The sequence below is a fragment of the Rhinopithecus bieti genome, unplaced genomic scaffold (genome assembly GCF_001698545.2).
Source record: "Rhinopithecus bieti isolate Rb0 unplaced genomic scaffold, ASM169854v2 scaffold_1583, whole genome shotgun sequence".
In the NCBI taxonomy this organism is placed as follows: domain Eukaryota; kingdom Metazoa; phylum Chordata; class Mammalia; order Primates; family Cercopithecidae; genus Rhinopithecus; species Rhinopithecus bieti.
This window is the reverse complement of record NW_016803645.1, coordinates 1604042-1627711: the sequence shown is the minus strand read 5'-3', so window position 1 is coordinate 1627711 and position 23670 is coordinate 1604042. Positions and strand designations below refer to the sequence as shown.

The 23670-nt window shown below is 44.6% G+C and overlaps 1 protein-coding gene across 3 annotated transcripts in view; it reads left to right on the top strand.

Annotated features, from left to right (window-relative positions):
* The window catches only part of SCAF8 (SR-related CTD associated factor 8), a 234198-nt gene that overhangs the window by 172052 nt on the left and 38476 nt on the right, over positions 1 to 23670 (top strand). For 2 of the 3 annotated variants that reach the window (XR_001889170.1, XM_017891985.1), the window contains one exon: positions 7717 to 8855. The exons of the other annotated variant lie outside the window; for it this stretch is intronic. The gene's annotated coding sequence lies outside the window, so the exon portion shown is untranslated. Of the gene's footprint in view, positions 1 to 7716; positions 8856 to 23670 lie in introns of those variants that run through there. 3 annotated transcript variants of the gene reach the window in all.

Here is a 23670-nt window from a genome sequence, read left to right as displayed (position 1 = left end):
TTCATTGAATGTTGAATGGCCGTTAAGCCCCATGTCTGGGAGTCTAAATCTTACCAAGATGAATTCAGACGTTGGCCCTGGCTGTGGGGAGTCTGCATTCTTACTTTCCTAGCCTATCAACATGGCAGTCTGCTATCAGGTGACAGAGTGGTTGGTGCCTTGAACAACTTGTGTTTGTCCTCTTTCTCTTGCAGCTTCTTGTCCCATCTCCCAACCCCTGCCATAAAGGCCAGTGTGTCAGGGTGTCAAAGTGCAGAATTGTCAGGTCATATGTAGTCAAAAACAATCAGGTGTGGTTCTCTGTGAGCTGTTAGCAGAAATTCCTTGGATTTTTTTCTTGTACCTCGACAGGAGCATGAGCATTGAGTTTCTTTTTGAACACAGGTGTCTTGATTCCTAGTTATTTGTGGTGATTCTCTGATCCAAGTAGGAATGGCCCAGAGATGGAGGGGAGAGTGTTGGGAGGTGGAGGGGGAAAGAGGCGGCCAGTTTAGTTTCTGGGGCTGGGGAGCAGGGTGGAGAAAGGGCATATCCTGATTCCCTAGTGTCTAGTGAGGTGGAGAATGTGTGGTCAGCATGCTCACTGCCACCGGACCTATGAGAAGGTGGTGGTCTCTTTCATCACCTTTTAAATCAATAACAGAGGAGCTCTCAGTCAAGGAAAGGAGGGGGAAGATGAGGATGTGAACAGGGCTCTCCCGGAGACATGACCAAGGGAGGCTGGTGACTGGGCAGCCTTACCTACTGGGAAGGCCTTGCAGAGGAGGCAGCCTTAGGTAGAGAGGTGTAGCTGACCGAGCCCCTTCAAGTTGAGCAGAAAGGGCAGAGCATCCCAGGCGGAGGAAATGGGAAACCCCGGCCTTGCTCCTGTAACTGCAGGTGTCAATGGACATCTCTGCCGTCCCCTTGGTCCCCAGGGCTGCCTGAGAATGCGGCTGGCAGAAGGAAGAACGGGTACCCTTCCAGCCTCTCACTCAGTCCCCACAGTTGGCCTCAGGGGCGGTGTTAATCTCCACTTGACAACTAAGGAAAGTCAGAGTAGCTAAGGAACTTGCCCAAGGAGTGCACGCCTAATAAAGAACAAAACCAAAGATGCAAACCCAGTGCATCTGATTCAGATCCCCAGTGCATGCTTCTCCCCTGTGTGCTCACCTGCCTCTCCATGGGCCTGCTGGAGGGGTTCTGCCATGCCCTGAGACCCTATGCTCTGGGACCTCGTGCTTCCCTCTCAGCAGCTCACAACACCGGACTCCCAACACCTATGGAAACTTGCTGCCATAAGTGTCTAAAAACAAAAACAGAAAACACTTATGGAAATGGCTCAATCCATCATGGTCCCAAAGTTCACATAATATTTGGATTATTCGCACCAAATGACGTAATTTTTCAGGATATAATATCTGAGATATTTGAATAAAATGAACAAGGGGCATTGTAGGACCGAGAGTCAGAGCATCACTTGGATTCTCAATCGTATGTTCCTGGGCAAGTGTAGAACCTCTGAGCTTGTTTTCTGGTGTTAAAATGAGCCTTGTGCCTGGCAATTCCTAATTCCTGATTTAGTGCTCATAGAATCCCTCTTTCCATGGTGGTAGACTTAAGTTGCTTCTTTGGAGACTCTCAAGGATCATGCGAGTGATGCACATGTGGACAGGACGTAGGAAACACGATCTCAGTTAACAGAGGAGCCCTGGGTATCCCCCATCACAGGAATAAACTTCCCTAATAGGAAATGATTGCCTTGATGTTATTGTAATTATTCTTAACACTGGATACTTGAAAAGACATGACTTCATATTGTTCTAATCTAATGGAACATAGCTCCACACATTTTAAGTAGATTTTTAACTACAGAACAATAAAACATTTAGCAAATTATGTTCAAACGTGTCTGCACACACTGATACTTTCAGCTCGGTGCCAGCCGTTCTGCTCCCATATGGGCTGACCAAATGGATCAGCTGGATGAGGCAGCTTGGGTTCTGGCATCCATGAGCAACTCTGGCACCTTCCCTTCCACATGGCAGGGCAGGCTGGCTGAGGCTTGGAGCTGAACGTGGTTGGGAGAGGCCCTCATTCAAACCGAGTTTCCTTGGTACTGCTCCATCTTGTTTTTAGCCCACTGGTTATTAATCCCGTGTCACTAGTGCTGGGACAAATCGCTCATGTTGAAATTCTGTCTCCTGGCTTCTTAATCACATGCCTTCATCTTTTGTGGAGCACAAAGGGAGAGGAGGACGTCAGGATGCCAGTTGCCAGCTTTGCTGATTACTGGCAGCTCTCATAAGAGCTTCACCGGGGGAAATTGGAGATTAATTTTAAAAGGGTCAGAGCCTCTCTATAGATGGTATCTCCATATTGTCCTCCTAGCCTTCTCTTTCTCAGCTGTAATTTATAGATGATTCTTCAGGCTGTACGCAGTTTACAGCCTGCTAATAGGTCATTTGGAAATCAGCTAAGAGAAGCAAATGATAACTAGATCACAGGAGCCTCTACATTGTAACTGAAGTTGGCTGGGCTCAGTGGCTCACAACTGTAATCCCAGCACTTTGGGAGGCCGAGGCCAGCGGATCACCTGAGGTCAGGAGTTCCACACCTGCCTGGCCAACATGGTGAAACCCCGTCTCTACTAACAATACAAAAATTACCCAGGCATGGTGGCATGCACCTGTAATTGCAGCTACTTGGGAGGCTGAGGCAGGAGAATCGCTTGAACCTGGGAGGCAGAGGTTGTAGTGAGCCGAGATTGTGCCACTGCACTCCAGCCTGGGTGACAAAAGACTCTGTCTCCCCCCCAAAAAAAAAAAAATTAGCAGTGTGTGGTGGTGCACTATTATAGTCCCAGCTACTCAAGAGGCTGAGGTGGGAGGATCACTTGAGCCCAGGAGTTCCAGGGTGCAGTGAGCTGTGATTGTACCACTCCGCTGCATCCTGAGTGACAGAGCAAGACCCTGACTCTAAAAAATAAAAACTGAAGGTAACTCAATGTCTCTTTCTTCATGCAGTTGGCCCCTTGTGGTTGTTTCTCTGAGGAGCCACTCTGCCAGGTCCTTTCCCTCTGTCCCTCTTCTGTGACCTCATAAAATTGACCTGGAAGCCTGGTCACCGTCCCTTAGTTGGGTTTCTGTAGGTGAGAGGGGATGTCACTGTTTTCGAAGCAGCTGGGCCTCCCTGCAATGCTGAGCACTGCTGGGCCCTCATCAAGACACAGTCTCAACTGGGCATGGGGCTCACGCCTGTAATACCAGCACTCTGGGGGGCCAAGGCAAGCAGATCACCTGAGGTCAGGAGTTCAAGACCAGCCTGGCCAACATGGTGAAACCTCATGTCTTCTAAAAATACAAAAATTAGCTGGGCGTGGTGGTGCACACCTGTAATCCCAGCTACTTGGGAGGCTGAGGCACAAGAATCACTCAAACCCAGGAGGTGGAGGTTGCAGTGAGGTGAGATCACGCCGCTGCACTCCTGCCTGGGTGACAGAGTGAGACTCCATCTCAAAAAAAAGAAACAGTCTTGTGGGCTGCAGTGTAGGGTGACTGCCCAGATGTCTGGTTGTTGAGGTATGTAGGGGAAGCAGCCTTTGAAAGAAAAGGCATATAATTTTGGGGTCAGGTGTACTTAGCTTGAAATCCAGTCTCTGTCACTTTCTAGGTGTGTCATCTTGGCTAAGTTATTTAACTCCTTTGAACCTCAGTTTTTTCATTTGCAGTGTGAGTTTAATGAATACATCTAGGTTGGTGCAAAAGTAATCGCGGTTTTGCCATTACTCCCCCACTTTTTTTTTTGAGACGGAGTCTTGCTCTATCGCCCAGGCTGGAGCATAGTGGCACCATTTCGGCTCACTGCAACCTCTGCCTCCTGGGTTCAAGCGATTCTTCTGCCTCAGCCTCCCAAGTAGTGGCATTACAGGCGTGCACCATCATGCCCGGCTAATTTTTGTATTTTTAGTAGAGGCGGGGTTTCACCATGTTGGCCAGGCTGGTCTCAAACTCCTTACCTCATGATCTGTCTACTTCAGCCTCCCAAAGTGCTGAGATTACAGGCGTAAGCCACAGTGCCCAGCCGCCATTACTTTAAATGGCAAAAACCGCAATTACATTTGCACCAACCTAATACTTTTCAGGTCTGTTTGGCTGGATTAAACAAGCGATGTAAGTTACCTGACACCAGGGGACTCCCAGCCAGTGACATCTGTTTGAGCAGCACCTTCATTTCCATTTGCCTTCATTGTCATCCATTTTATGAAAGAATCACTGTACTATGCATTTAGAAACCAAGGACAGTTATAGCAAATGCATCGTTTATGGCAATTTGTGCTGCGGAAAACTGGTTCTAAAATGTTTCATTTTCCTCCGGGTATTCTGCCTCGACACTACCACTTCTCAAATTTATTTCAAAGACGTTTTATCCTTTGTACCATATTCCCTTTGAAAAGTAGGGATTTGACCCTCCTACTGTTTATTTACTATGAAATTAGAGCTAGTATTATGGGAGCTCAGTGCACACTGGTAACTGCTTACAAAAGGTGATCCCTGACTCTGTGAGAATGCACTTCTTCACAAGAACTATAGCTGTGTATGGAGTTTGAAGTAAGCCCACCTGTTTGTCATGTCCCCTCAGCATGGATCTCTGATCCAGATACTTCACAGATCTCTGGAGTAGCTGAATGAGTGTGTGTGAGAGACTAGGCTTTATTTACTTATTTATTTGTAGAGATAGGCTCCCTCTATGTTGCCAGGTTGGTCTTGGACTCCTGGCCTCAAGCAGTCCTTCTGTTTCGGCTTCCCAAAGTGCTGGGATTATAGGCATGAGCCACTTGAGTAGGCTTTGAATGCAGCAGCTCATGCTGGGTTTGACACCTAAAAATGGAGCTGCATAGCATATATAGTGGGTGTCTGCTTAGTGGCTCAGCATACGCCAAAACACCATGCACAATGGAGAAAGCAGGAACTGGGGATCGAAAGCTAATAGGCTCAGAATTCTAGCTCTGCTGTTTGCCATGAGACACTGGGCAAAGCACATCTCTGACGCTCAGTTTCTTTCTTTGTGGAGATAGTTATATCTATTTTGCAAGTCCTGATTATGCAGAGACATTAATCACATATCACACAAGATCCAGTCGTCATGTTCTGTTATATCCATTTTGCAAGAATTCTTTATAAAGCCCTTAATATATGAGTGCCAATAGTAGTAATAACACTATGCAGAAGAGATGAAGAACATAGGAAATAGTAAATTCATCAGTATTCAGTGTTGGGAGCAAGAGACAGTGTGTGTATGTGTGTGTGTTTTGTTTTGTTTTGCTTTTTTAAAAAAAAACAGTGAGCACCGACCTTGGGCAGGTCGCCTGAGCTCACTCATCTCAGCTGCCTCCCCAAGCAGAAGCTGGCTCCCTTTGTTGTAAGGACCAGAGCACAAACATGAGAAGCCTTTGCAAACTAAAGCACTCTCCAAGAGACACTGTCAAGCCCATCATTTCCATGCCTCTATACTGTTGCTTGCATTTCTACTTTTCAATACCCACCGTCTTCAGCGAGGAATCATTTCACGCGTACTTGTAGCGATGCCATCAGGCACTTAACAATACATACTAAATCATCCCAGAGGCCTGGTGTGGTGGCTCACACCTGTAATCCCAGCACTTTGGGAGGCCGAGACGGGCAGATCACTTGAGGTCAGGAGTTCAAGACTAGCCTGGCCAACATGGTGAAACCCCATCTCTACTAAAACTACAAAAAGTAGCCAGGCATGGTGGTGCGTGCCTGTAATCCCAGCTACTCAGGAGGCTGAGGCAGAAAAATCATTTGAACCCAGGGGGCAGAAGTTGCAGTGAGCCGAGATCGCACTACTGCACTCCAGCCTGGGCGTCAAAGTGAGATCCTGTCTCAAAAACAACAACAGCAACAAAATCATCCCAGAAAGCCATGGTCATAAAAATACTTGCCAGAATCCCATAATAAATTTTACTTACATTTTAACTTCATTTGTTGAAACAGAAACATTTATTTATCTTACTTGGCAACAAAGAAACACACGTTTAGTCTGTGTTAGTGTATGTGCCTGTGTTTACACGTCATTTTATAGGTCCCCACTCCATAATTTGAGTGAATTTGTATCATTTTCTTTTTGTTCACCATTGTGATCTCTGTGCCTTTACCACATGAATACCAATTTGCTGTGGACAACTGCCCGATCTGGTTACAACCTGGCAAATCTTATCCAGATTTAAGAAAATGACTGTGTAACTTTAGTCTTGTTGCTATTGAGAGTCAAATGACCGAGTTTATCTTCACTGCCTTTTTCTTTCCTAGGTAGCTTTTAAGTCAGCTTGTTTAAGTCAGCTTTTAAGTTTGAAGAATAAACTCATTCGCAAAACACTTAGAATAATCCAAGTAATAGATGATATTTTGGCACCAGTTTTGTGTGGATCGTTCACACATTTCCCTCTATGCCAAAAGCACGGTAGAAAGATGAAAAATATTTCAGCCACCTTTCTTGTCACACATGACAACAGGATGCCTTAAAATATATGATGCTGGGCGCAATGGCTTACACCTGTAATCCCAGAAGTTTGGAAGGCCAAGGTGGGTGGAACACCTGAGGTCAGGAGTTCGAGATCAGCCTGGCCAAAATGGTGAAACCCCGTTTCTATTAAAAATACAAAAAAACTAGACAGGCATGGTGGCGCGTGCCTGTAGTCCCGGCTACTCACGGGGCTGAGTCAAGAGAATCGCTTCAACCCAGGAGGCGGAGGTTGCAGTGAGCTGAGATTGTGCCCCTGCACTCCAGCCTGGGTGACAGAGCAAGGCTCCATCTCAAAAAAAAAAAAGCATTCATTTTAGGGTGAGACTATGTTTAGGTCCCATCTCTGCTACCAGACATGTGTCTTGGTAAAGTTACTTGGCGTAGTTACTTAAACTAGTCCAACTAGTTGAATTATATAACTAGATAGTAGGCTCCTACAGAATGCTTCTATGTCGTTATGCTTATGAATGTATTCTTCAACTTTTATATGATTATTTCTTAATTTAAGAAAGCCAACAGGGACCAAAAAAAGACACTTTTTTGACCTTAAGACAGCAAAAGATGTGAAAACATGGTGATGTGTATTTTCAGAATTTTGTATCCATCACACATTTAAGATTTTAATGGACTTCAAGATGCTAATAGATATTTTGAAATTTCTCTGGAAATTCACTTGGTTCTCAGCTCCAAGCTGAACAAGGACCACGGGCACCCAGGTGTAGGTATTTTGTAAGCCACAACTTGAGATGGTCGTACCTGGTGATGCTCTGTAAGGAGCTAAGAAGGCAGGACCACACGATCCTATTAAAAGGTAGCACTGGATGGCCTTCTTTTTAGACATGCTCCACTGAAGCCTTTTCATCTACATGGGAAGGAACCAAGGAACAAGTTTAGGTGACTGTGTTAGTTATTGGCAGATTCATGTGTGGAGCCTGGGTCAGCTGACTTCCAGGACAGGGCTGTCTCCTGAACCATCCCAGCATTTGGAGAGCAATGAACACTGCATGACGTGGTTCTTCCTGCTCTATTGGAAGATGGCATGGCATTTTAGAGCACAGAAATTCATCAAACATTGAAACATTTGCTGTTGTATTGACACCATCTTTTCTTTAGGAATGATCTTGGAAAAAAAACTAGGAAAAGTTATTCCATGGACCAGTGATGACCAGTTATTGTTCCTTTTGTCAACAGGCAAGATGATGATGAATGAAGTCCTGGCAGCTTCCTGTGTCCCAGGCCTTGTAGAAATAAATGAGACAGACGTGCTTCAAAGTTCTAATGTGCATCACATCGGATCTTGTTTAAGGAAGCGTTAAAAGGAACCCACCGTTACCTATTGAGAAGGCTCTGTGCTGTCAGGCATTGTTTCTGATTGAATCCAGAGGTTGCAAGCATGCCTCCCTGTATTACCTGTTGGAGCAGGTTTAATTTTATAAATTTTAAACACAAACTCTATGAGTTTCTAGTTCATAATTGTTCTTTTTGGGGATCCACTCAGATGAACAGTATTGCATCTGTAAGAGATACCCACTTCCACAGGACCAGATTTGATTGCAATATCAGTGGCAACAGACTCCATCTGTAGCATCATCCAGTACCAGTGATGGGAAGGACAGATGGCAAGGAAACCCTTCAGGCGGGGAGAGAAAAAGTCATATTGTGTTGGACCTACAGATTACTAGAACCATAGCTTTAGTAAACCAAGGCTTTTTTTCTTGAACACAATCTGTGTAGACTGTGTAGTTCTTGATTGGTGGCTTTAATCCATTGTCATTAGGTATCTCCTTGAACATTCTCAAACACTGAAAATCTTAAGCTTTCATTAAAAAAAAAAGTAAATGCAGCTTTCAGAAAATCCAGGATTCAGTACAGTCTTCCGAGTGTTTGACTTCAGCCTCCCTGTCCTGTAATTACCAACAGCAGGTACCCGGGTGGTAGACAAGAAGCCTTGCAGGATAGATAAGGAAATGAGGATGAACAAACATATCACATGGTAATCATAAACATACTTTATAAGTACATTTCTTATTAGCTTCTTATTTGGGCAGAGATTATAAAAGTTTGCTGCAAGTATCCAGACCAGGATTTGTGTTTTGGAAATTATCAGTGTTCACTATACCTGCAGGGAAGAAAAAAATATAAAAACTCAAATATGAATACTGTTTACACCCAAAAGAACATTTTATCATTCTTTTCTTTGTTTTGGCTCTGTCAAAATTAAAGTGCTTGGAATGCTGTAGTCTGTGGTCTCTTGAAATTTAATCAATGAGAACCTAGCATTTTCACAGTATGCTGTCACTTTGGACATTCATAATAAAAATTGAAACTAATTTTGGTTGTTAGTCATTTATTTTGCTGTGTAGCTTAGTGCATCTTTTGTGGTCTGTCTGTGCCTAGTAACTGAGCAGTTTGTATGTATAAAGATGTAGAGATACATTCATAGTTGAAGCCTTTCACTGTTGTTTTCTATATTTGAATAACCACTCTCTTTATTTATTGAAAGGCCAAGAGATTTTGAATGCCAAGGCCTTTTGAATATGCATTCTATAACACGGATTAAAATCAATTCCTGAGGATTATGCCTAAGCTTTCTTGAGTTTCTCCTTACAGCAGATTTTCTATTAAATTGATTATAATTATATTTTCTTTTACAAGTAGTAAGTAGAAAACTAGAGAAGGCTATAGGTAATATAGTGGCAATTATAGGCTTTTCAATAGGATCTTTATTTGTTTGATTCTCTGCCCGGTAGTGTTGGAATATTGTTTTATGTATTCCATCATATTGCAGTAAGAAATAAAACAGCTCCAAAGAAACACAGACATGTGAGCCTATGTAGAAACTTAGATCTTGCTTGGCACCTGTACCAAATTTGATATGGCAATGAGAAAAGATCCCTTTCCTTCTATTCTTTTGTAACTAAACTTGCAATTGGCAAACATCCATCTAGCTCCCACTTCCCACCCCGTCAAGCCCCCACCTCCCACAAAGGAACAGCATGGATTTGTGACTAACCTCACCATTCTTGTGCACATATGAGCAAATGATTTGGGAAATTAAATGGGGAAAAAAATAGAAGTTTCTGAGGTTCTTTTCGGTGGATAGGGTGAGAGGAGAAACAGAACAGCAAATGAAGTTAAAAGAGGATCATTCCTTCAGCAATGGGTGCATATGCAGTCAGCACTTAGCTGGAGGTGCTTTTCCAATGACCAGGTGCACACGAAGGCCCATCTGTTGGAAGAGTATAATCTTTTTAAAATCCCAAGGCAGCATAATAGGGGCAGAGGTTGATGCTTTTGTTCCCTGGATGAATTCTCTTTTCAGAAGCTCCCGCTCCCCTCGACCTGAGCATCTGGACAGGCTCTCTGTGTGAATCGGCATGAATATTGAACAGTCCGCACTCCATCCCTGCTTCAGTCCATTGCAAAGGAAAGCTTTCAAAAGTCACGGTTCTCCAGGGACTCAAAGCATTTCGAGCTGGTTTTTAAAACAGTATTAAGTGACTTTCTGACAAACTGAAGCTATTTGGTATTTGAACAATTAGAAAGAATCCCCCATGGGGGTTGTTTGGCTTTGTAAGTAAATGCTGGCCTCTCACTTGAATTCCAATACAGAGATCTCATTCAAATGAGATGGGTGGTCTTAGGCAATTTCTTTGTGGTTAATAAATTCCTCATAGAGGGGGGAAAAAGCTATTTCAGAATGGCCTCCACAAAGGAATTACCCATAGATGATTACTTTTATCCAGAGTAATTTGTGTTTTAAATGATTTTAAAGTATAAGCAGTTAAGAAAGTCATGAAGTTTGATGCTTTAGAAGAATGCCTCCTTTCATTCATTATTAATGATTTCCCCAAATCCACTATTTCTGCATCTATGTATGAAAATTGAAGAACATTCCAGACATTGGTGGTGGCATCAAATCCAATCATTTTTATAACTGGGCTTTCTCTTGGAGGACTCTTTAAAGGTTACAGAGAGAGGCAGCTTGGTGCAGTGTGTAGACTGGCGCAGTGTGTAGACTGGCTCATAGTTACAGTTTTATAGATGTTTTCTGTACCTTTTAGTATCTGTGAAAAATACTATATTTACTCCTTTTATTTCTTCTGAGGCACACATCTCTTTCAAAAACTTTTTTTAATATCATAGAAATATATTCTATCTGTGAGCTATAAGGAAATAAAATGATGCTCATTTTCATCCATTCTTATATTATTATAAAACTAAATCATTTCTCAATCCTATAAGATACAAATCAACTGCCTATTATTGTAGATGACTTAGGAAAGAAGATTGTAAACTAGAAAAAATATACATGCATTTTTAGTCCAGACTTTTAAAACTACAAGTTCAAGCACTGTATTCAGATATATTTTCTAAAAAGATATCATTCATAAAATTAATGCAAATTTTAAAATCCACTAAAGGATCCATAGTGCTAGAAATAAATGTGGCTTTCAGATGGCCGTGACTCTCAGCTTGCACAACTGGGAAAAAGCCCGAATATGCCTCTTTTTAATTTTGTCTGCTTGATCATGGGATGGGAAGAATATTACTGAGTGGAAGCAATTGCTATTGCAAAGATGTTTTGCAAAACTTTATGAAGACTGTGGCAAATGTTATCTTGTATCTCAAGGGACCTTGTGTGGTGAGTTGCACTGATATTTAGAAGTTCGCACACGGTGTCACACAGGCCAAGAGCCACAGCAGTCAGAAATGCAAGGGGGACCTCCCTGCTTCTTACAGCATCATTCCCACCCTTTCATTACAACAGAAAAGAAAAAAGCTAACGAGGAAAAGGAAGTAACTTTTGCCAGAAATGTCCATGCAATTGCGGGCTTTCTTTTCCCTGTGTAATGTGAGTGCAGAAATGTCCATGCACTAGAGGGTTTTCTTTTTTTGTTTTTTGTTTTTTTACCTTTAGATGGAGTCTCACTCTGTGGCCCAGGCTGGAGTGCAATGGCGTGATCTCGGCTCACTGCAACCTCCACTTCCCAGGTTCAAGCAATTCTCCTGCCTCAGCCTCCCAAGTAGCTGGGATTACAGGCACCTGCCACCATGCCTGGCTAATTTTGTATTTTAGTAGAGATGGAGTTTCACCATGTTGGCCAGGCTGGTCTTGAACTCCTGACCGCAGGTGGTCCACCCGCCTTGGTCTCCCAAAGTGCTGGGATTACAGACATGAACCACCGCACTCAGCCCAAGGGCTTTCTTTATCCTGTGTGATGTGAGTGCACTCACAAGTACACATAGCATGGGACTGAAGGCCATAAGCAGAGTGACTAGAATCCTCTTAGGCCACAAAAAAGCAAAACTCTGAAAGGTGAGGCCTGGCTGGGGACTGCCAGGAGAGCGCAGGGACCAAGAGGCCAGCTCTGGGTTCTGCAACAAGATCTGGGGCTCCAGTGCCCCAGAAAGGGATTCCCAGGTTCTCACCTCATGTACGGCAGGTGTGGCCACAACCGAAGCCCCACCTTCTTCACACTGACTCCAGGTCCTGTGCTTGTTTTTTTTATTAGAATCTTGCAAATTTGTCTCCAAATACCAATATTCCTTCATTCATCCAACACGTATGTATCTAGTGCTTACTAAATACACAGTGCGGTGCTTGAGATCAGAAATGGAACAATGCATTAAAAGTATGCTTGAGCATGTCAGTAGAACGTGCATGTTCAATGGGAATACGGGTGTGTATTGCAGCTTAAGCACAAGATGAATGCAAAGGAAGCTCACAGAGGCAGATGCAAATCAGTAGTTTCCCTAAAAATGACTTGTTCTTTATTAGCTCAACTTGCCACTATCGTAAAAAAGAAAACAGTTCTTACTGTTTAGTCTTTTGCTGTTTCCTAGCCAGTAACACATTTATAGTTTTATTTGGATTGGAGAACCAAGAGATTATATTGACTTATACTAGTGAACGCCTCTTTTCTAAACCCTGAAACTCTAGCAAGGATATAGGTCCCACCATCCATGAATGCTGCCGTTGAATTCAACATGAGAAGTGACCCGTTTCACCTGTAAACGGGGTGGGGGAACTCAAAATACTTTCAAACACAAGGACTTTGGCTTTGCAACGTTTGGAAAATTACAGACAGAACACAAGAAACTATATCAAACCAAAATAATTCAGAGTTTCTCAAGAGATCTCTCTTATTTAAAAAAAAAATGTATTTCATGGAATAAGGAGAGACTATGGCAAGAGAGTGGGATAGAAAGAAAGTTATTCTTTTCTGAACTTGGTTTGATTTTCCTGGGGCCATCTTAGCAGTACACAGAAATAAGGTTAGTTTTCCCAGATCCCCATCACAATGAACAGTTGCATAGAAGTAGGGTTGATTGAATGTTTTCAGTCTAGTTGTATCTGACTTAGAAAGATGTTATCATTAAATACAAAAGGAGAAACTAAAGCCAATAGATAATCGGAGAATTGTGGATTTAATTCAGCATTAGCTGCTGTCTTTTTCTCAGGCAAAAGGATACATCAGATCTAAGTACAGGAATTTAACTAAATGGAATGTAAGACTTATGATATGTAGGTTTCCTTTGGAAATCCAGACATCTCTGTCCAGATGTGAAGACTGTAGAGAATACATGTTGTTTAAAGCAGATTATTAACTTGAATAAGTACAAGCATGACCACCCCCAAATCATTTGCTAATCATTGTTTCTTTGATTTCAGCCAAGACACAAGCAATAATGTTCCTTCCATTCAACTAAAATCCTACTTACATTCCAAGTAAACGTAATAATTCCTCAGTATGCTCAACCAGACCATCAAAACCTTCCAGCTGAGGATCCCCAAGATATTACAGCAACAGACTATTTTCTAGCATAGTTGGGGCTTAAGGTTTTTCCAATGGATCTCCAGTTTTTCAGGAATTTGAATACATTTTTTAAATGCACTAACATAAATGCTCTACTGGATATAATCCTAACAGTCTTTGCTGTTGCAAAGGCCACCAGGACCTTGAGGTGCTCCGGGTCTGGGTTAATGCCCATGGGGTTCACCATGCTGGACTGGGGGCCGCAGCAGCACCAGGCACAAAGCTCAGTTCATAAAGCACCAGCTTCTAACATAAATGGACATTAATGACAGTCACTCTCCTCCCAAGGACAGAGCAAAAAGGAAACCCACTTAATAGAACAGATGTGGTTAGTGTATTTTAGCTCATCCCTTAAACAGTCACTAAACACCAGCATCCCATTGGATTTGTCTGTGCTTACATCAAGGAAGTTTCTTCTCTTACCAAATTCCTTCCATCGCCCTTAAAGAAAGCACATTCCTTCACTCAGGTGTGTCTCCTCAGCTCCTCTTAGCTCAGTCTTCAGTTTGCTTCTTTTTTATTCCTTGCCCTTGGTTTCCACTTGGATTATTTGGTAAATGTGTGTTGCTGAAGATGCTTGCCATGGCTTCCAGGGTTGGTCCCAAACGTGTCTGCATATTAGAATCACCTGGGAAGCTTCAACAATCCTGAATCCTGCGTCCCTTCCGCAAAGATTATGACTGCTAGAGTGTGCCCTGGGCATTGGGAGTTTTAGAGGCTCTCCAGGTGGATTCTAATATGCAGACAAGTTTGGGAGTCCCTGGGCTACAGGGAAGAAAGGAAAGGTCGAAGTCCTGGGCCTCCTGTGGGTTGTGTGATTTGGAGCAAGTCATCTAACCCCACCCAGCCTTGGTTTCTCTGTGTGATCAAGACAGTTGTGCCGGCAGTTTTCCCATCTGCATAATGAAAACCATGTTTACATGAGGTGATTAGTAATACCACATGTAATGGGTTTGGCACAGGCTGGGCACTCGGGAAATGATAGCCATCATGCATCCCTAAGGTAAAATAAAGGCAAGGAAACACTGCGGATGATTAAGTGAGGTCAATTTAATGGAAACGAAAACAAGTAGGTGACAGCCAGGCTCACTGTCACATGGGATGTGGTTTCTTTCCCTGAGACAATTGAATTGTTCATCTATTTCTAGCTTGCTGGAAAGAATGTTACCACCTTATACTCAGAGATAAGGCTATTGTGTTCATCTGTTTTTCCAGGGTGGGGTGGATCTGCCCAGGGCTTTGTGAACAGTATCTGCTCACAAAGAGATAAATCCGAGGAGTATTGGGAAGTGGACTCTTTGGCAAGGGCTGATTGATTTCATGAGTTTGGTGGGTACATGGCTGATCACACGTCACTGGGGTGAATGTGATTCCTATACTCAGACTTGGGGAAGGGTAGAAAGTCTATCTCATTTTGTTCTTGGTGAGTGGTCTCTTATGGTGGCATAATAAGGGTAGGTTGGTGGTGTATTAGAGAGAGAGAGAATGTCAGAGCTGAAAGAAACTCAGATCATCAGCTCAGCCCCAGGAGTTCTTAACAGTGAACACTCTGAGATTATAGGAAACACCTTCAACATCTTTAACATTTTCTTGATGAGGGCCATGGCTTCTTGTCTGATTCCATAAGAGCTTGCTAGCCCTCCAATACCAAAGAATCGAGTTTATGAATAAGGAAACAGTCAAAGGAACTGTTTAAAGCCACATGGGCAGTTAGAAGCAAAACAGGACTAGAACTCAGGTGACCACAGTTTTCCCCAACCTCTACTCCCCCAGTTTTATAGCAAGTCTTAAGGATTAACTGTGGCAAGGGACTGTTTAAGCCACAGGTTCAACTAATTCACTGGATAATCACAGCCCCAAGCAGACGGTGCTGGCATGCTACCAAATAAGGTTTCCATTTTTCTTTAGCTAAGGACATTATGTCTCCTGAAGGTACTAGGAAGAAGGTAGAACTTCTGTTGCTGTTTGGAAATTCTCATTATTTTAACCTACAGTGAAACGTCAGGGTTTTGGGGGCTAAGAGGAATCTGGACAGACATAAAGGAATTTAAACCACAAGTGCAGTCTGGGTGTGGTTGCTCATGCTTGTAATCCCAGCACTTTGGGAGGCTGAGGCAGGCAGATCACCTGAGGTCAGGAGTTCGAGACCAGCCTGACCAACATAGAGAAACCCTGTCTCTACTGAAAATACAAAATTAGCCGGACGTGGGTGGCACATACCTGTAATCCCAGCTACTCGGGAGGCTGAGGCAGGAGGATCGCTTGAACCCCAGAGGCAGAGGTTGCGGTGAGCCGAGATTGCACCATTGCACTTCAGCCTGGGCAACAAGAGCAAAAATCCGTCTCAAAAAAAAAAAATCAACAACAAAAAAAAACCCGTTAAGTGCAAAGTAGGCAAAGGCCTAAAAAATAACAAAGATAGTTTGTATGTCCTGTTTCTTTCTTTACTGTAATTTTCATGTAGGCTCAAGAGGTACGTAAAGTTTTGGCAGAATGAAGGAACTTTACAACCATCCTCAGGACTCTACTAAACCCTGAGCTCTACAACATTTTTGGGATCCGTGGTGTTTTAATTGTGTTCATTTAAAATGTATCCTTTTTCTTAATAGATCACATCTAATTTGTGCCAGAGACTGTCTAGCACCAGAAATACAGCAATGTACAAAACAAAGCCTCTACTTTCATAGGGGTTTTTATCTTGTGGGAAGAGAAGGACAGTGACATTCATGTAATATTTTGGTTGAACGTGAGTGCCATAAAGAACAGAGCCAGGCAGGGAGGATGAAATGGACAGCAGTGGGGGTGCCATGGCTAATATTTTATATGTGATGGTGAGGGAAGACCTCACTGAGGAGGTCTGTTTGCATCGAGTTCAGAAGGATATAGGAAGGAAGCCATGGTTGATCACTGAAAAAATGAAAGGGTGTATGAGTTCAGTCAGCTGTTTGGAACGACTGGGTCAGTTTCAGTGGTTTATGGTATACTGGTTTTCTTCCTCATTGGCCCAAGAACATTTGTGGGTTTTGTTTTGTTTTTGTTTTTTGAGACAGAGTTTCACTTTTGTTGGCCAGGCTGGAGTGCAATGGCACGATCTCAGCTCACTGCAACCTCTGCCTCCCACGTTCAAGCGATTCTCCTGCCTCAGCCTCCTGAGTAGTTGGAATTACAGGCACCCACCACCACGCCCCCACCACCATGCCTGGCTAATTTTTTTGTATTTTTAGTAGAGATGGGGTTTCACCACGTTGGTCAGGCTGGTCTCGAACTCCTGACCTCAGGTGATCCGCCCCCCTCAACCTCCCAAAGTGCTGCAATTACACGCATGAGCCACCGCGCCTGGCCCCAGGAACATTTTAAAGACCACTTAGAGTTCAGCTTTGCAAGGAGGCTGTGCTGAGTTGGTGGGAGCAGCACTATTGTGAGTTCCATGCATTGCTGGGAGGGCTGGTACTATGTGGGTGTCTGTAAGCAGGAAGAGGACTGGCTTTGGAGTCACCACATGAAACTGTGTCTCACATCCACCTCTCCCATCATGAGCTCTGTGACCATGGCATGTTATTTTATTTTATTTTATTTATTTCAGATGGAGTCTGGCTCTGTCGCCCAGGCCAGAGTGTAGTGGTGCCATCTCGGCTCACTGCAACCCCCACCTCCTAGGTTCAAACGATTCTGTGCCTCAGAGTCCCAAGTAGCTGGGACTACAGGCACCCACCACCATGCCCAGCTAATTTTTGTATTTTTAGTTGAGATGGGGTCTCACCAAGTTGCACAGGCTGGTCTCGAAGTCCTGAGTTCAGATGACCTGCCCGCCTCAGCCTCCCTAGATGGTGAGATTACAGGCGTGAACCACCGTGCCCGGCTCGCATGTTATTTTAATTCTTTACACATCTCTAAAATGAAGAGAATGATAATGCCTCCCTCATAGCCTTGTTGGGAGAATTATATCAGATGGATACGTTTGAAGTCTCAGCTCATTGCCTGTGACAAAAGGCGTCTTCAGTAAATGTCAATAGTCAGTGCAGCGGCAGCGGGAACAGTGCAGTGAGGGTGTGACCCAAAGGTGTGTCCAGCTCTTGGGTTGTGTTCAGAACTCACTCACCTCCTGCAGTCCATCTATGGCCACTGGAGAGTCCACGACTGTGATACTCGTAGGGACAAAAGATGAGTTTGATCATTGTGTTCTGTGCAGTGCTCTTTACACGTGGTAAGGGATAGAGAAGCATTTGATGGAGAAGTGAATTATTGACTAAGATTCATCTGGAGAAGAGACAAAGTAGAGAAAGTTTTCCAATAGAGGAAAATGTCTTATTAAAGTGTCAGGAAATGAATTGCTTTTTATTTAATATTTCCTTAAAGTTTTTTTTTTTTTTTTTGAGGCAGAGTTTCGCTCTTGTCACGCAGGCTAGAGTGTGGTGTCATGATCTCAGCTCACTGCAACCTCTGCTTCCTGGGTTCAAGCGATTCTTGTGCCTTAGTCTCCTGAGTAGCTGGGACTACCAGCGGGGGCCACAACGCCTGGCTAATTTTGAATTTGAATTTTTTTAGTAGAGACAGGGTTTCACCATGTTGGCCAGGCTGGTCTCGAACTCCTGACCTCAAGTGATCCACCTGCCCTTGGCCTTCCAAAGTGCTGGGATTACAGGCGTGAGTCAGCATGCCTGGCTTCCCTAATGTTTTTTAATGATTGTTTCAAATTCCATTTTTACAATAATGAGAGTCGCATTAAAAAGAAGTAAGGGCCGGGCACGGTGGCTCATGCCTGTAATCCTCGCATTTTGGGAGGCCGAGGTGAGCGGATCACTTGAGCCCAGGAGTTCAAGACCAGCCTGGGCAATATGTTAAAACCCCACCAGTATAAAAAATGCAAAAATTAGTCAGGTGTGATGGTAGACGCCTGTAGTTCTAGCTACTCAAGAGGCTGAAGTCAGGGGATCCTGAGCCTAGGAGGTCGAGGCTATGGTGAGCCATGATTGTGCCACTACACTCCAGCCTGGGTGACAGAGTGAAACCCTGTCTCAAATTAAAAGTTGAAAACAAGAAAATAAAATGAAGTAAAAAAATTTTAAAGGAAGGATCAGTAACAGCCCTTTTATTATAGTAGTTTTGAATTTCAGAGGTAAAATGTGCTTGGTATAGGCACATATATAGTGGTCCCTAATATATGTCTATATTTTGAGACAGGGTCTCACTCTGTTGCACGGACCTGAGTGCAGTGGTGCAATCACAGCTCACTGTAGCCTTCACCTCCTGGGCTCAAGCAACCGTCTTGCCTCAGTCTCCCGAGTCAGGGGGATTGCTTGAAGCCAGGAGTTTGAGACCAACTTGGATGAAAAGCGAGACCTCATCTCTACAAAAAATACAAAATAATTAGCTGGGCCTTATGTTTAACCAAAATACACCTTGTGGCAGAATCACAGAGGCGAGTGACAAACTGCCTCCTCCTAAATGACAACCAAGGTTAATTAAGTTACTGAGGCTTGGTTTTAATAATTTCCACTTACAAGGAATTTTTGAAAAAATTTTTTTAATTTTTTTTTTTTTTTTTGAGACAGGGTCTCACTCTGTTGCCCAGGCTGGAGTGCAGTGGCGCAAACACAGCTCACTGTAGCCTCGACCTCCTGGCCTCGAGCAGTCCTCCCACCTCAGCATCCCAAGCAACAGGGACTAAAGGTGTGCACCACCACGGCCTGCTAATTTTTTTACTTTTTGTAGAGACAGAGTCTCCCTTTGTTGCCCAGATTGGCCTTGAACTCTTGGGCCCAAGCCATCTTCCTGCCTCAGCCTCCCAAAGTGCTGGGATTACAGGCGTGAGCCACATTCAAGGAACTTTCAGATGCTGAGATGGAAAGTGGTGTGGGAACTCCGAGTACCTTGTTACGATTTTTAAAAGCCCCAGAGGAGATTGGCCTTAAGGGGACAGAAGCTTCCTAGCATTATAAGGACCTCTGGCTTGAAGCACGGTGGGGAGGGGACCCTGATTTCCCAGACGGGAGGCCCAGGGTGCCTGTCGAGGACAGCCTGCAGGGAACCTGAGGGACTGCAAGCCACTGCCTGACTGTCTCAGGATCATGCCAGTGAAAAGGTGGCATTCAAGCCAGATCCATTTCAGGCATTCGTTACCAGGACTGTGACAAGTCTTGGACTGATGGTGAGGGAACGAATGCCCATTTTAGACCCAGCCATTGGCATGTTTGCACGAAGCGTGGCACAAAGGCAGCGTTCTACACTTTCTTGCCATTTCTGCAGTGGGCTTCCTTTTCTCAGCATGGCTGTCAGGAGGCACCTGGCAGCAGTTTGCATCTAGGGAGCTCTTCTTACCCTCAAGAAGCCCTGGTTTTTCCTTTCCTTTCACAGGACAAAGCCTCCTTGTATATTAGGGACCCAGAGAGGACACAGGGATTTCAAATCCTTAGAGGATGCTGAAAAGCTTGCCTTGAGTCAATATAATTTTTTTTTTTTTTTTTTTTTTTTTTTTTACTGATTTACATGTCACATTTTCCTCTTGTATCTACTCATCCTAGTGCAGAGAAATGTTTGGAAAGTGGAAAGTGGGACGAGAGAAGGGGAAATAGAGGGTCCTGGGCCATACACCTGGGAGTAATCAGATCCGCTGTGTCCGCAGCTCCTTCGCATCGGCTGTGCTACCCGCGCTTGCTTCCTGATGACTTTAGGTTTGGGATTTCCACCGTCTTTAGAGAATCCACATGCTTGTGTAGGAAAGATGGTGCAGTTACCACGTCAGATCTGAAGAAAGATGCATGCTAATTTAATGGAATTCAATTCAATTTTTATTTTTATGGAAGTCATCTGCTCACAACGTCACTCACCCAAAACCCAGGACCAGCCCTCCTCTCTGTCCTTATCAACAGTCTGGGTATGGCAAGCATGACTTACTCATGAAATTCATAGGGTCCCTGGCTCAGGGAGCTGGCCGATCCCTCAGAAGACCTCAATAAAAATGCAAATGGCCTTGACTCATTTTTAAAATGTGCCCACAAAAACAGAATGGAAGTTCTTGGGTTAAGTGCCAATGATTGGTCCCTGAAACAATTCCTCATCCCCTCCCCACTAGGGAAGAGAATGGGGAAAGTGACTGGCGAGTGGGGGATGTGGGCCACTTTGGGGTAACTGACCTCAACAGAGACCAGCCTTCTACAAAAGTAGGCTCAGGATGGAGGGCACCAGGACTGGGGCTTTTTCTGTGAGAGAAGGCACTGTGTCTCACCCCCTCCTCATACAAACTCAGCCAGTGGCACAAACACACAAAAGAATAGCTCTTATTCCTTTTAGATATTAATAGCATTTTCGATATGTTTCCTCACTTACTCCTTAAAACAGGTCTGGGAGGGTTCTCTCTCATAGGCTGGTGGGATTTAGAAAGGGAGAGTAACTTGTCCTGTGTCTCGGCTAGTGGAAGCTGGGGGACTGGAGCTGAGCCCCATGTCTGTGCACCTACGGACCTTCCACCCTGGGATCACCCAGGCACAACCTGAGGGAAGGACAGGTCAACAGCTGGAGGTGTGAGTACCCGAGGCTCAGAGCCAGAATAGGCCAGGAGCTGGGTAAAGGGGGAAGGCCTTCACATGCTGGAGGAAGTTCCCAGCCAAGACTAACCCACTTCCTCTTCTGAGAGGCCAGATATCTGGGCAGTCTGGAAGAGGAAATGATGAATGAGTTGTTGATAAAAAATGGTCAAACCCAGGGAATCTCAGATGCCCTTTCTCATTCTTGGGCTGCATCGACTAGACAAAAATGTAGCCCAGGAATTCCACCTCGGGCTCCAGGTGCTGCAGTTCTCAGGGAGGCGTTGGGGAACTGGGGACCAGACCAAAGGTCTCTGTAGGATGTCTGATCTCTCCTCTGGTAGGAAGGCCATTGGTGGGAGTGTTTCCACTAAAACCAAGAGAGCTGAAGAGCTGAGAGTTGATGAGGTGGAGTGGGAAGAGAGGACAGAACAAAATCTGAGTACCAGGTGGGTCATTTATTCAACCTTCAACAAATATTGACGAGGCACTGGAATATAGATCATGAACAAGAACAGACTGTTACTCATGGGACATATGTTCTAATGCATGAGCAACATGCATGTCTTGTATATTCTAATAGGAAAAGTGACCAAGAAATGGATAAAATGGGGCCAGGCACAGTGGCTTATGCCTATAATCTCGGCATTTTGGGAGGCCATGGCAGGTAGATTGCTTGAGTTCAGGACTTCAAGACTAGCATGAGCAACATAGCAAAACCTTGTCTCTATGAAAATTTGTTTTAAAAAATTAGCCGAGTGTGGTAGTGCATGCCTGTAATCCCAGCTACTCAGGAGGCTGAGGCAGGAGGATCATCAGAGCCTAGGAAGTGGACATTGCAGTGAACCTAGATTGTACCACTGCACTCTAGCCTGGGCCACAGAGCACGACCCTGTCTCAAAAAAAAAAAAAAAAACCAAGAATGATTGGCTGGGCACAGTGGCTCACGCCTGTAATCCCAGCACTTTGGGAGGCCAAGGCAGGTGGATCACCTGAGGTCAGGAGGTCGAGACCAGCCTGGCTAACATGGTGAAACCCTGTCTTTACAAAAATACAAAAATTCACTCGGTGTAGTGGCAGGTGCCTGTAACCCCAGCTACTCTGGGGGCTGAGGCAGGAGAATCACTCGAACCTGGGAGGTGGAGCCAGGCAGTGAGCCAAGATTGTGCCATTGTACTCCTGCCTGGATGACAAGAGTGAAACTGTCTCAAAAAAAAAAAAAAAAACAGAATGATAAAATAATTTCAAGTTTTAATAAGTGCAATGATGAAAACAAACAAGAGGCTGAAGGCCTGAGGAATTTTAAGAGAGAGACTGATGTCTTTAGCCTCAATAGGACTTCCTGGAGGGCCAGGTATGGAGGTTGCGAGGAGGGAAGAGTCAAAGATGACTCCCCGATTTCCTACGGGCTGGGCATGGCGCTGTTTTCTGAGACAAGGAAGCATTCATCAAAGCAAAGGGGCCCTGTGGTGGTCATCTGGGGGGTCTTGAAGAGCCAGGGGGATGAGCGCATGGTATCCTTTGGATGCACTGGTCAGGGGTGATGTAGGGAAACACAGAGATGGAAGCTCTGCCAATAATTAATCCAATGAGGTTTGTTAGATAAAGCCCTCAGCACAGTGCTAGGAGCATGGTGATGACTCAATACCTGGTAGCTGCTCTTCTGTTAGGAACGGGCCAGACTCCTGATAAGAGCCAGGATGGAATAGACAGAATAGGAAAGGACAGGGTGAGGCATGCCAGGCAACCTGGGTCTCTCTGATAAGTGCTGTGTGTCCTCTGAGGATCACCAAGGGAAAACTAGAAAGCGGGTCAGGATGGAGTGGGGTTTCCCTCCCTGAGCACCTGCAGTGGGGCCTAGGCATGCCTCTGTGCTGGGAGGCACATGTGTTCTCCAGGCTGGAGGCACAGGCTGGAAGCTTCTGGATCTGACTCTCGCCTGCAGCTGCTCCAGCAGCATTTGAGCACAGTAGGGGGCTGGGTCTTGCTGTCCTCAGCATTAGCAAGCCAGGGAGCAGTTCCTCTCACACTGTTAAGCTCTTTCCCATGGAGGAGATTTTCTCTAGAAGATTCCTTCCCCGGGGGCATCTGCTGTTTCCCGTCCTGTTTGATCCCCATTCCCCCTCCCTTTGCTCAGCTCCCCCGACCTCTCAGACACAGGACAGTGACAACACAGCACACAATGTGACCTGCCGAGGCCATAAGGTTTTCTGTCATTCCAATTATTCCTGTATCAGAATACACATGCAATTTAAAAGCATTTGCTTTTTAAAACTTATAAGTTGAAAGAGGACCTTGATCTAAAATCTTTGCTCTCAAAATAGATTTCTACTGACTTTAAATTGGAGTCGGACCCAGATGAGTTCTATGGAGTCAGACACTTTATCATGGGGAAGAGCACTAATATTAGAAATCTGAGACTGGGCGCAGTGGCTCATGCATATAATCCCAGCACTTTGGGAGGCCGAGGCAGATGGATCACCTGAGGTCAGGAGTTTGAGACCAGCCTGTCCAACATGGTGAAACCCTGTCTCTACTAAAATACAAAATTAGCTGGGGTAGTGGCGTATACCTGTAATCCCAGCTCCTCAGAAGGCTGAGGCAGGAGAATCGCTGGAACCTGGGAGTGGAGGTTGCAGTGAGCTGAGATCACGCTATTGTACTCCAGCCTGGGCAACATAGTGGGACTCTGTCTCAAAAAGAAAAAAGAAAGAAAGGAAGGAAAGAAAGAAAGAAAGAAAGAAAGAAAGGAAGGAAGGAAGGAAGGAAGGAAGGAAGGAAGGAAGGAAGGAAGGAAGGAA